This window comes from Stenella coeruleoalba, assembly GCF_951394435.1.
Source record: "Stenella coeruleoalba genome assembly, chromosome: 8".
Lineage (NCBI taxonomy): Eukaryota > Metazoa > Chordata > Mammalia > Artiodactyla > Delphinidae > Stenella > Stenella coeruleoalba.
In genome coordinates this window covers 9,374,795-9,389,048 of record NC_137154.1, presented here as the reverse complement: position 1 = coordinate 9,389,048, position 14,254 = coordinate 9,374,795, and the positions used below count along the sequence as shown (strand labels likewise).

The 14,254-nt window shown below is 47.2% G+C and overlaps 1 pseudogene across 1 annotated transcript; it reads left to right on the top strand.

The window, feature by feature from the left end:
- Positions 1 to 12,484: 12,484 nt before the first annotated feature.
- Positions 12,485 to 13,364, top strand: LOC307190787 (protein BEX1-like; annotated as a pseudogene). Its single transcript has one exon. The product of its transcript is annotated as a protein BEX1-like (transcript).
- The last annotated feature ends 890 nt before the right edge of the window (positions 13,365 to 14,254 follow it).

Genomic DNA, 14,254 nt, shown 5'->3' with positions numbered 1-14,254 from the left:
TTTATAGCACTAAAATGCCTATGTTAGAAAAACAGTGTCAAATCAATGACGCTAGCTTCCACTTTAATAAACTAGAAAAAGAAGAGCAAACAAAAATATAAGCAGAATAAGGGAAATAACAAAGGTAGAGCAGAAGTCAGTGACATTGGAAAGAGAAAAATGATAGAGAAAATTTTATTAAACCCAAAGCTGGTTCTTTAAGAAGCTCAAAAAAAAAAAAAAAAATGTAAACCTCTGTTGAGGCTGATAAGGAGAAAAAGAGTAAACAAATGACCTATGTCAGGAATGAGAGGAAACACCACCACAGATTCTACAGATACTAAAACTAAAAGAGAATATTATGAACAACTTATGGTAATTTGACAATTTAAATGACATGGACACAAATTCCCTGGAAGATAAAAATTATCTCAGTTCACTCAAGAAAAAATATAAAATCTAAACAGCCCTATGTATGACAGAAGTTTAATTTGTAGTTTAAAATCTCACAAAAAGGGTCTTCCCTGGTGGTACAGTGGTTAAGAATCCACCTGCCAACTCAGGGGACATGGGTTCGATCCCCAGTCCGGGAAGACCCCACATGCCGCGGAGCAACTAAGCCTATGCGCCACAACTACTGAGCCCATGTGCCACAACTACTGAGCCCGCGCACGACAACTACTGAAGCCCGTGCGCCTAGAGCCCGTGCTCTGCAACAAGAGACGCCACCACAATGAGGAGCCCTCGCACCGCAACGAAGAGTAGACCACGCTCGCCACAACTAGAGAAAGCCCGCTCACAGCAACAAAGACCCAATGCAGACAAAAATAAATAAATTTTAAAAATAAATAAAATTTCACAAAGAACCCTCTAGACTTAGATCATTTTAGCGGTAAATGTTCAAGGAAGAAATAACACCAGTTCTACACAACCTCTCCCAAGAAATCAGAGGAAAAAATATTTTCCTGCTCCATCTATGTGGCCAACATTGCTCTGATCCCCAAACCAGACAAAAGACGTTGCAAAGAAGGAAAGCTAGAAGATTACCTGCCATGAACATCAAGGTTCTTTGAGTTTTAGCAAATGAAATCCAACAAATGACTCATATAAAGAGCATAATATATCTTAACCAAATAGGGTTTATCCCAGCATTGCAAAGTAGGTTTAACATTTGAAAGTCAATGTAATTCATATTAATACAGGGGGGAAATCATGTGGTTAAATTGATAGATACAGAAAGTGAGCGGGACAGTTTAACACTGATTCATGATAAAAGCTTTAAGCAAGTAACAATTTTAAGGGAATTTCCCCAGTTTGAAAAAGCCCTTCTACCAAAAAATCTTCAGCAAGCATGGTGAATGTCTGGATGCATTCCTCCTACTAACAGGTCCAATGCAAGGATGCCCACTGTCATTACTTCTGAACATTTTACTGGAGGTTCTAGCCAGTGCAAGAGGGCAGTAAAGAAAAAAGGTACGAGAAAGAAAGGATTAAAATTATATTCAGAGATGACTTGTAGAAAATCTCACAGTGTCTACAAAAGGATTAATAAGTGAGTTTAGCATGGATGCAGGGTACAAGATTAATATATGAAAACCGATTGTATTTCTATACACCTGCCTTGCACAATCAGAAGTTGAAATTAAAAAACAATGCAATGGATAATGTCCAAAATTATCAACATCTTAGTAAATTTGACAAAAGATGTGAAAGACCTGTATAGTAAAAAAAAAAAAAAAAAAAAAAATTGCTGAGAGAAACTAATGAAGACCTCAAAGGGATATGTATAATACAATGTTCATGAATTGGAAACTCAATGTTCTTAAGATGTCAATAAGAACAAATTTGAGGGGGCTACACTGCATAACTTCGTGACTATTACAGAGCTGCAGTAATCAGGATAGTATCGTATCAGTGTAAAGATAGACACACAGATCCATGGAATAGATCCGTGGAACTGTATAGAGTCCAGAAATAGAACTACATATGTATAGTCACTTGGTTTTTGACAAAGGTGGAAAGGGACTTCAGTGTGGGAAGGATAATGTTTTTCAAAAAATTGTCTTGGAACAATTGGATATATTTAAAAATCTCCCACCCTTCTCATACCATCTATCAGGTTAATTCATGATGGATCGTAGGCCTAAATGTAAAAACTAAAAATATAAAACTAGAGAAAAAATGGGACAAAATCTTATTATCTTTGTATTTGGCACAGATTTCTTACACGACACAAAAAGTATGAACTATAAAAAACGTCAAAATTTCAAACTTTTTGCCTTTTAAAAGTCACTGCTGCTAACCATTGCCCTGCCCCCATGCGTGAGGTGGTGCAAATAGCCTACCCTACCGTATTCCCAGGAACAGAGCTGGGAAAGGTCTTCAACACCTAGTCAGAGTAAAGACGAACAGAACAGGTTTATCTAGGCTCTCTCTTGCTTCCGTAGGACCCATCCATGCGTGCCAATCCCACCCCTCGTTGTAGCCCTCCATCTCAGCTCCCTGACAGTCTTCCTCTGGCCGGGCCCCATGTGGTTCCCTGCCCTGGGAGACTTTCCCCATCTCCCTCAGGTAGACTAAGGCACAGCTGCTTTCTGGCTCCATCCAGGATGGTGATGCCACGGGTGCCCCTGCAGCTCAGTCCGCTGAGCAGCAGTGAATGCTGGGTAAGCTCTACTTGGGGAAGAGCCACAGCAGCCTCTGCTCCCTCTGGGCTTCCCCCAGAAGCTTCGGGAAAGAAGGAAGAGCAGGCATCGGAAGGGAAACTGGCCATAGCCTGTGTTCCAAAGGTTTGCAAACTTGATCTCAGGTTACTGTCCTGTCTGTCCTTTTGGAGCTCCGTTCTGAGGTTCTCGTGGATACGTATAGAGCAGGCAGCAGCAGCCAGAGCTAGAGAAGCTGAGTTACTCGAGGCCTGAGGCACCTGCTTTGTATCCTTACTGAGGAATGCAACCTTGGTTGTCCCCAACCAGCAAAGCAGAAAATAAGTTCCATGGCCCACCCCAACCAAAGCTCCGCTCCTGCCAATAACTGAACTTTCTCGACCAAAGCCATCTGTCCTGCGTGCCGCAAGGAGGAAGTGAACTCATTTTCTTACAATGCGGAGCTTTGGAAACCGTCACGCCTTCGTTTGGTACTGGCCTTGACTGCAATTTATTAAGCCTAGAAAAGGGGACATGAAGGTCCAACACTTTCATTCAGATTTAGTTGCCGAAATCCACGAGCCTTTAATCTTATTTGCCCACAGATACACACACACAAACACACAACTGCCTACATTACTTTCCTCTTTAAACATTCCCCTTCCCCTGCTATTAAGATCTAGGAAAGCTGATCCTATCAGATTAATGTCAAGATAACGAGTCTAGGGTTACACGTCAGGGGAGAGGAGATAATAACCCGTGAGAGCTGTGACGTTTCTTTGGGTCTCTGTTGTCCCTGCCAGCCCTGCCTCTGGCCTGGAGGGATCGGTGAGGGATGGGAATCCATCCCACAGAATCAGAGCAGGAGAATTTGAGGGGTATATTTGTGTCTTTGAATTGTGATTTGAGAATAACAGAGGTAGGGGCCCCTGGGATTCTGTAACAAAACAAGTACAGGGGCTTCCCTGGTGGCGCAGTGGTTGAGAGTCCGCCTGCCGATGCAGGGGACGTGGGTTCGTGCCCCGGTCTGGGAGGATCCCACATGCCGCGGAGCGGCTGGGCCCGTGAGCCATGGCCGCTGAGCCTGCGCATCCGGAGCCTGTGCTCCGCAACGGGAGAGGCCACAGCAGTGAGAGGCCCGCGTACCATAAAAAAAAATCCCAAAAAACAAGTACAGGATCACCTCCTGTAAGGGACTGCTTGTACTCAGAAACCTCATGGGGGTGCTGGGAGCAGCAGGAAGGGCTTGGGAGGGTGCAGTCAGCACTGCGGGAATGGCAGGGAAACACGCCAGCCTAGAAGATTCCTGCCCCAGGTATCTTGGTCATGATGTTATTAGAATGTTTGTGATCCCACCGGACTAAACTGAGAGCAGACACAATGGCAGAGAGAGAGAGACAGAGATTTGAGACGATGCAGGAAAAATATAAGCTCAGGGCAGAGACGGTAGTTCTGTGTGGCCAGCGTTTCATCAGAGATCCCTTCAGGGCTGAAAAGGACCTGACAGTAGCCACTTGAGAAGCCCTGGTTTGATCTAGGTGACCATCACGCTTCCTGGATGGACACCTTTTGTGGCCCCCAAACCTGTCCCTCTTACCCCGGTGCCCCTTACCCCTGGCTGCCATGCCACCCTCTTCCACCCCCAGCACCCAGCCCCTGCTGAGTCTGCCTCTGCAGCGTCCACCTCTGCAGGAGACCCCAGCAGGGAGGACCCTCACCATGAAGGCAGTTGCAGTGATTTTATTGAGAGGGGCCAAGACGAGGTGGCAGCGCCAGGAGCGGGGAGGGTCCAGATGCAGCTGGTTACACTCCTGGGAGCAGGAACCTGTCCCCTCTCTGGCCCAGCCCAGCGGGCTGCAATGGGAAGAGCACTGTCTCTTGCACTGCCGTCCTCAGGACCACGTGCCGCTGGCCCTTTGGCAGTTGTGTCTTGTGTTTTGCTGAAACAGATCAAGAAGACTGACTCAGGCAGATACCACAACATGGCAGTAAACTCTTACTGTGTCAGGGTCAACGGTGTGGGCTTTGTATCCAGCCCCAGATAACTGCTCCCCGGGGAACTAGTTGGAAACAGGGATAGTAACTGTCAATTACAAATCACCTACTGTGTGCGAGGCACCGTGCAAGGTCTCTGCCTTTGCTGTGCTTCTCGATCACACCGGCTCTCTGTGCCAGGGGAGGGGGTGGTGGTGGTGTTGTTTTCATCTTCGTTTTAAGTTTATGGAAAGTGAGACTCAAAGTCATTACCCAAGGTCATGTAGGGTGTGCAGTTAGGTCGGAATCTGACTCAGAAGGTGTTGCTCTAGGTCAGCTCTGCTGCACCGCTGTCCAGACATGAGGAAGGAAGGTAAGGGGAGGCCCCCCCATGGCCTCTAGTTGGCACCCAGACTTCCTGACGCCCGCTGGCAGCAGGGCATGGTATCTGGTATCACCCACAGGGCTGGCAGATGACATAGCCTGGAAGTGTGGGGACATGAAGACTTCCTGGGGTGGATTTTTTTTTTTACTTTTCATTTTACATTGGAGTATAGCTGATTAACAATGTTGTGACAGTTTCAGCTGCACAGCAAAGGGTCTCAGCTATACATATGCATGTATCCATTCTCCCCCCAGACTCCCCTCCCATCCAGGCTGCCACAGAACATTGAGCAGAGTTCCCTGTGCTATACAGTAGGTCCTTGTTGGTTATCCTTTTTCAATATAGCAGTGCGTACATGTGCACCCACTGGAGTATAGTTGTTTTACAATATTGTGTTAGTTTCTACTGTCCAGCAAAGTGAATCAGCCATATGTATACATATATCCCCTCTTTTTTGGATTTCCGTCCCATTTAGGTCACCACAGAGCACTGAGTAGAGTTCCCTGTGCTCTACAGTAGGTTCTTATTAGTTATGTATTTTATACATAGTATCAATAGTGTATATGTGTCAATCCCCATCTCCCAGTTCATCCCACCCACCTCCCTTTCCCCCTTGGTATCCATACATTTGTTCTCTGTGTCTCTATTTCTGCTTTGTAAATAAGATCGTCTATACCAATTTTTTCAGATTCCACATATATGCGTTAATATACAATACTTGTTTTTCTCTTTCTGGCTTACTTCCCTCTGTATGACAGTCTCTAGGTCCATCCATGTCTCTACAAATGACCCAATTTCATTCCTTTTTATGGCTGAGTAATATTCCATTGTATATATGTACCACATCTTCTTTATCCGTTCCTCTGTTGATGGACATTTAGGTTGCTTCCATGTCCTGGCTATTGTAAGTAGTGCTGCGGGGCTTCCCTGGTGGCACAGTGGTTAAGAATACGCCTGCCAATGCAGGGGACATGGATTCGAGCCCTGGTCCGGGAAGATCCCACGTGCCTCGTGGGATTGAGCCCACACACCACAATTACTGAAGCCCCCGCGCCTAGAGCCCGTGCTCCGCAACAAGAGAAGCCACCGCAATGAGAAGTCTGCACACCGCAAGGGAGAAAGTCTGCACATCGCCGCAACTAGAGAAAGCCCGCAGGCAGCAATGAAGACCCAACACAGCCAAAAATAAACAAATTAGTTTATTAAAAAAATAGTTTTTCAAACAGTGGCGATGTGGCAAAAAGCCATTATAGCAAAAAACCTTTATAGTAAGAAATCATTAATGAGACAGTGTTTTGTGAGGCAAGTCTATTTCCCTTGGACCACATCCCTGTACTGAGGCAGCTGAGGCTTTTGTGTGGGTTCCAAGCCTTCTAGACAGAAGTCACAGATATTTTCCCGATGGCCATTGGGCCCTGGGCCTGTGACATCCAGAAGCTGGTGGTCACTCCTCCCTCCCGTGTGGGAGTCTGGCTGGGAGGAAAGGGGCTGTGCTGGGGGAGCGTGGCCAGGTGGGGAAGCCCGATGCAGAGGCTCAGAGCAGAGCTCATCCACGCAGACGTGTGTCCACTGCGTGTGGAGATGCCAGTGGTCAGGGGGCCCGTCCTGCCTCAGCCTGGCCGTCAACCTGCAAGATGACATTGCCCTCTTTGACCCCGGGTTCTTCATCTGCTATGTTGCTGTGAGCACACCGTCCTGCCAGCCTTATGGGAGCGCCGTGCCAGATGCTGTGTGCTAGAGGTTCCCAAACTCTGCTGCCCGGTGGCACCCCGGGCATTCTGATGTCATCAGCATGGGATACCGCTGGATCACAGGAGCTTTGAGAGTTCCCGAGGGGATTCTGGTTAGGGCTTGCTTGCCTGCTTGCTTCCCAAGGGGGGCAAGCTTGTTCCTTCTATGGGGGGAGGGTAGGGGTGTGTCCAGGGGTCGGGCCGGAGGGGTGGCTTAGGTGGCCTGCCCACCCCTTTGGTGGCGTTGTGTGCAGGGGACATGAGCAGTACCCTGCTTTTCTCCCGACCCCCTGCTTTTGCTCCCGGTTCTTCAGAAGTGGCATTTGGGTTTTTGGTCTTTTTGTATCTTGTTGTCCATACTTTGCCCCAACTGCATGCAGTTATTTTTAGTCCCTTATAGTTTCTTTGTATTTTGTTGCTCCAGGAGACGTTTATCCGGGTGCAAACGCTGCAGCAACGTGTCCCAGGTCCCAGCCTGTCTCCATCTGAGGAGCCCGGGCTTGGGCTTGCTGGAACTGGAGAATCTCCAGGTTCTCAGAGGAGCTGCCATGTGTCATGGACCATTGTCCCCTTTTGGCCGCTCAGCGTCTGGACCCTTCCTATTTGATGGGAATCTGAAGGCAGGTGGGAGACAGGACCCCACCTCACACTGTAGAGGCTGAGAGGGGACAGAGTCGCATTTCCAGCTCTCCGGCACAGAGAGCTCGGACGTGCAGCAGGCGGCCCGGGTTGACCAAAGGCGTGTGCGTATCCAGGACTTTCAACTTGGAGGGAATGACCAGAATGTTCCAGAGCAATCCTGATTAATCACGGCAGCCGGGGTGAACATGGGAACCCCGTGCCCACAGACTCCACTGGTGTGGCCACCGGCATCTGATGGCGCCAGCCCCAGGGGCACATCCTAAGAAGATGGTTCCCGTGGCTGGATCCCCGTTCTGCCCGGCCTCGCTTGTCCCTCCCCTTCACGAGTTCCCTTTTTAAACAGCTTATTTGGGGGAAGATACAAATCACGCGCTCCACAATTCACCCATCAAAATTGTGCAATTCGGCCGCGTTTAGTACATTTATTACAATGTTGTGCAACCATCGCCACTCTCCAGTTTCAAAACATTTTCATCACCCCCAGAAGAAACCGCACCCCATTAAGCAGTGTCTCTCCACGCCCCTCTGCCCTCAAGCCCCGGCAACCACCGCTTTGCTTTCTGTCTCTATGCATTCGCCTGCTCTGGACATCAGTGCAGTCACACAACATGTGGCCTCTCGTGTCCAACTTCTCTCACCTATGTAATGTTTTCAAGATTCATCCACGTGATAGCCTGTATCAATATTCCACTGTATGGACATACCATATTGTTAATCTTATTCATCAGCTGGTGGACAATTGGGTTGTTTCCAATTTGGGGCTATTATGAGTAACGCTGCTATGGACATTCCTGTACAGGTTTTTGTTTCCACTTTGGGGCTGTTATGAGTAACGTTGCTATGGACATTCCTGTACAGGTTTTGGTGTAGAAGAGTGGTAGAAGGTAGAATCGCGGTTTCCGGGGGTTGGATGGTGAGGAAAATGGGAGTTAGTTAGCAGCTATAGAGTTTCTTTTTTGCAAGATGAAGACAGTCTGGAGATTGGTTGCACTGACTGCTGAGTGAATATGGTGTTAGGCGTATTTAAAATGGTAAATTAGATGTTATATGTATTTACTAAAATTTACTGAATAATCCTTACAATTAAGGATGATGGGGTTTTTTCCTTTAAAAACGTAGCTCAGACAAATCATTCTTAGTGCACAGCCTGAAGATTTTGTAGGCCCCAAAGTCAAAGGTAAAAGGCAGCAGGCTACTTTCTATATTTCTGACAGTAAGGCCGTATAGGAACTCAAAAATGTCTTGGAGCTGAAATTTTCACCATTCTGTGTGGAAAAATGATAATACGTGCAGCAGAGTTATGGATAAGTTATTTGAAGGAACAAGAAATGTGCAGAAAAAAACTTACTCAAGGGATCCCTGGTGGAGAAAAGATCTGGAAATACCAGAACTTCTTTGACGTTAATAAATGTCTCCTGAATGATCAAATAAATGATGCGATCATTCTGCTTTTACTCCCAGCACTAATTCTCTTGGATGACAGGTGTGTGTGGACAGATTCAGGAAAACAGTAAGAAATGTTTATTCTGCAAGATTTTACTTTACAAGAAAGAGTTGAAAATCTAAGTGATGTTTATTTTTGTTTTCCAGGAAATTATATATAATAGTATTTTCTGTGAACCGTTTTAACTTTCCATAAGATCTTTGACTCAGAAGACGTCGACTGGCGATGAGTGTAAACCACAAGCTGTCTTTCTTTGTGTGTGTGTGTGTGTGTTTGTCTTTCTTGTCTTTTGATCTACACACTGCAAGACAATTGTTGAAACCTCAAATACATTTTCATTTCAATAAAGTATCTGCAAACCTGAAGTTCTTTTTTGTTGTCTGATTAAAATAGAGGCTTCAAAGAGCTTCATCTCTCTCTCTCTCACACACACACACACACACACAATTATTCATTAAAGAATTCATGGGTGAGATAGCTAGTGGGAAGCAGCCGCATAGCACAGGGAGATCAGCTCGGTGCTTTGTGACCACCTAGAGGGGTGGGATAGGGAGGGTGGGAGGGAGGGAGACGCAAGAGGGAGGGGATAAATGTATACGTATAGCTGATTCACTTTGTGATACAGCAGAAACGAACACACCATTGTGAAGCAATTATACTCCAGTAAAGATGTTAACAAAAAAATAAATTAATCCCTTGTCTGGAAACTGGTTTTCCTCCCCTCCCCACCCACCCCCTTCTCCCCAGGAACCAGAGGGCAGGTTCTGGCGGTTGGGTCCCGCCCCAATTCCCTGATCCGCCACAGTCTTCATCTTCATTCTGACCCCTGCTGGCCAGGGCCGGGCACTTTTCTCAGCTCTCTCTGTCTCTGCCCCAAGTGTGCAGGGCTGGGAACAGAGCCAGTGAGAGAGGTGGCTCAGGCAAAAGCCAGGGTGAATCCTGTCTTGATTTTTTTTTTTTTTTTTTTGCAGTATGCGGGCCTCTCACTGTTGTGGCCTTTCCCGTTGCAGAGCACAGGCTCCGGACGCGCAGGCTCAGTGGCCATGGCTCACGGGCCCAGCCGCTCCGCGGCATGTGGGATCTTCCCGGACCGGGGCACGAACCCGTGTCCCCTGCATCGGCAGGCGGACTCTCAACCACTGCGCCACCAGGGAAGCCCGAGATGTCTTGATTTTTAAATTTGATATATGGCACTGATCTTGACTTTTAAAAATAGTTCACAAAAATATTATTTATCCCACTTCCTGAGATGTTTGGTGCCCCCTTCAATTGTGTGAATCTCCCTAGTTGTGTCCCTCGAGTGGCAACATGGTCCATCGCTCATTCACACAATGACCTACGAAGTCAGGAAGGTCAAGGGAAAAGTGTGCACTACATCGGAATAAAGCAAAGCAAGAGATTTTTAAAAAATATTTATTTATTCATTTAGGCTGCGCCGGGTCTTAGTTGCGGCATGTGGACTTCTTGGTTGCCACATGCACGCGGGATCTAGTTCCCTGGGCTCGAATCTGGGCCCCCTGCATTGGGAGCGCAGAGCCTTACCCACTGGACCACCAGGGAAGTCCCAAAGCAAGAGATTTTTAAATCAAACCTTATCTCCCCTTACTTTTACCAGTCCCCACAATCTTGTAACCAGGGATAAATTATTGCCACTTCTGCTCACACCTCCGAGGGTCCCTCTTCCTACCTGGGCATCCCCTCCACCAGGTAGACCTCTGGCCCTTTCTCAGGGCAATTCAGCTCCCACCAGGTTCAACTCCTCTGTCAGGTATAGCACGGACAGGAATGAAACACAAGAGAAGGTCCTGCGTTGCGGCGCCAGAAGGCCAAATGGGACTGTAGTCAGTGAAATTCCCATCTCCCAGTCAGACCGGTCACCGGCTTGGAAGGGAGGAGGTCTCAGGATTCCGAGCAATGGCAGCTCCCAGGAGGTACCCTCCTAGGACTGCAGAACCTGATGTCAGCCTCTAGACAGGGCAGGCCCAGAAAGCCCCTTCCTAGCCCCAGTCTCAGCACCTGGACAGCTTGGGCCTCCATCTGCCTCAGGACATCACAGAGCTGCCCCAGTGGAGTGAGGGTACCCATTCTCCATGGTCACGTGTTTGCCAGGCGCACCACCTGGCCAATGATATAGCCGAAGAGTGTCTGTTCAAGGGACTTGTGCCTGGAAATCCACGCGGAGTTCAAGAGAATGAGAGTGGACCGTGCCAACAGCGCCAAAAAGAATGAGAGTGGACCGTGCCAACAACTACCAGATGTCCAGAGGATGGGAGTGTAGCAGGAACACTGGAGACGGGAGCAAAGGATGTCCACACCAACACGTCATTCGACTAACCTTGACAATGGCAAAATAAGTGCAATCGTACAAAGTATGTTTTCGACCATCGTGGAATCAAACTGAAAATCAAGAAGAGAATGATCATAGGAAAATCTCCAATCACTCGGTAAAAAAACACCACACTCCTAGAAAATAGAAATCAATGAATCGTCAAATACATACCCAATGTATTTATTTTAGGTGTCTTTCTCCAGCACTGGGCTGTCGCTCTGTGGAGTGGAAAAGGCTTCAACCTGGGGTCCTCATTACCTAATAAGTAGCTTCAGCACTCAGGGGATAGGGAACGGAGAGCAGACGGTAGGTACGTGAGGGCTACATGCCCTGCGGAAAATGCACTGGTGACAAACTCGGGTGGAAAGAAACAGGAATCACAGACCAGGGAGGAGGCTAGAATCCTTAGTGCCGTGTTAGAAGTTTATGGCGAAATGAGGATGGAGAAAAAGACCTCATGGAAATATTGCTCGTAGTTTTCCTTCTAAGTACACTCTGTAGGACTCTTATTACCTGGAGCTGGAGACAGGATAGTAACATCTGTCCAGGCAGAAATGCATCGTTCTAGCTGTACTTCTAACACGTGTCTTAGACTAAAGCAAATATTGCGTCTCCTGGAAGTAAACACTCGAGTTAAAACACTTCTCACAAAATACATGAACAGAATGGAAAATAATCTGAAAAAAAAATGTATATATCACTGAATCACTTTGCTGTACACCTGAAACTAACACAATATTGTAAATCAACTATATTTCAGTTAAAAAAAAAAAAAGAACAGGATGGCAACTGCCTGGGGATGGTAGTAAAGATAAACGTGTTTCGTCAGTTTCTGACTAAAAGGGTTCAGTGAGGGCTAAGATAGATGAGTGAAAAAGACTGATGTCTGAATAAAGCCTAGTTTCCGTGAAGTTTCAGAAAATCAAAGTTGAAAAGAAAAATCTAAACTTTTCCCACAAAATAACTAGAATTCACAACAGACTTTTCATCGGCAACATTAAAAGAGAATGGAGACAGGAAGCAGATTACTTATTGCCTGAGACTGGGGGAGTTATTGGGAATGGGGAATGTCTGCTGTCTGGGGGGTTCTTTTGGGGGGTGGTGAAAAATGTTCTACAGTGGATTGTGGGGATGACTGCACAACCCTGAATATACTGAAAACCACTGAAGTGTACCCTTTAAATGCATGCATTCTATGATATGTGAGTTATATCTCAATAAAGCTGTTGAAAAAATGTGTTTTGTTTATAGATCTTGCTGAGGGTGACAGGATTAGAAATGAAATATTGGGACCTCCCTGGCGGCCCAGTGGTTAAGATTTCACGCTTCCAATGCAGGGGGCACAGGTTCCATCCCTGGTCGGGGAACTAAGATCCCACATGCTGTGCAACAGGGCCAAAAAATAAAATACATAAAAATAAATTTTAAAAAATTATTTTAAAAAAAAGAATTTAAGGAAAAGAAATGAAATATAGGTTTGCCTACCAAGATCAACAATTTACAAAATAGTTTATGCTCTAGACAGTAAGGATATTAAAAACAGATATCAGCCCGGCTGTCGTTCGCTCACTTCTCGCTCCCTGCTCCTGGTGGCCCTGAGGGAGTGCGGGCCGGGGTCGGCCCCCAAGAGTAGGAGGTGCAGGGAGAACAGGTAAGGGACCCGGAGGGGGGTCCCCAGAGATGGCGTGGGCGAGCGGACACGGCCTGTGGACCCCTCCCCAGGGGTCCCGGGGCAGAGACGGCAGCCCCCATGCGCCCCCGCGCGGCATGCCGTTTGGCCACAGAAAACGGCCTGCGAGTCGAAGTGTGGCGGCGGCGCACGTGCAGCAAGAATCGGGAGAAGCAGGAGGCAGCGAGGACAGGCCCAGGAGCAATGGCGTCCAAAGAGGAACGGGCAGTAACACTCTCAACATGGAACATGCCAACCAGGAGAATGAAAACAAGGATGAAAAGGGGCGAGATGCTGATAAAGGAGAGCCCGTGGCCCTTTGGAGGCTGGTGAACAGTGTGTGCCTAGAGGAAATCGTAGGCGGTTCTGCATTAGGCAGTCCACCCTGCAGTGCAGATGCGACATGACTCAGAGTCTTAGAGAGCCACAGCTAAGGATGAGAGAAGAGAATATGGAAAGGATTGGGGAGGAGGTGAGGCAGCTGAGGGAAAAGCAGTGAGTCATAGCCCGCGGGCAGTTAGCCCTGACCCCCCTCACCAGGACCATCATGATTTTTGCCTTATGCCTTGAATCCTGATGTCTTCCCTGAAGTTAGTAGGGAGACACATATTTTCCTAAACTTAAATGTTTGTGACGTACCTTTGTTGTAAACCTTTTGGTGTTACTTGTTTCTTGTGGGTCTCCTATTGCCAACTTCTAATTGAATGTTGTGTTTCTGACCCAATCTGTAAGTTTCTATCAGCAGGAGAGTTTTACCTGTTGCATGAAGAGATGTTCGTTATATATTGTGAAGTCAATAAAGCAGTTTAAAAAAGCAAAACAAACAGATACTAGAGAGCTATTTACCAAGCCATTTTCCTCTGCCGCCAGGACACACAGCTGGCTTTGTTTCCCTGGGGTGTGGCCACGTCCCTGAGTTCAGGTCAATGGAATGGGGGAGTCATGGGAAACATCACCTCCAGACCTGTCTCAGAAAGCCTCTTCCCTATTCCCTTATCTGCCACCTAACGCCAAGATCCAGTAGAGTCCTGAGGCCCTAAGAGATGCTTGAGGCCTTCATGAGGACAGCCTGGGTGCCTGAGTGACCGCATGGAGTCGGGGGAGTATCGAGGACAGGGCTCTGGGAGTGGTCTGTTCCAGGGCAATGGAAGGTAGAACGAGTATTAAAACTTATACTGATATCTCTTCAGGGAGGTGGACTTTATCACTGATGTTATTTAGAAAAGTAGGTTCCGGGGAAGCTTCACTTTCACTCATCACTTTCAAATGCTGCACAGGCACTGCATCTCTTTACGCCCACACCCAGTGCAAATACTCCCACCGCCCACTGTCAGCATCCACTGTGTTCTGAGGAGCACCCCCAGCTCCAGTCCCCCAACTTGGACTCATATGTAACAGTAATAACCATTTTTAGAGAAACCACTGAGATAATATAAAAATAAGTAGAAGGGGGCTTCCCT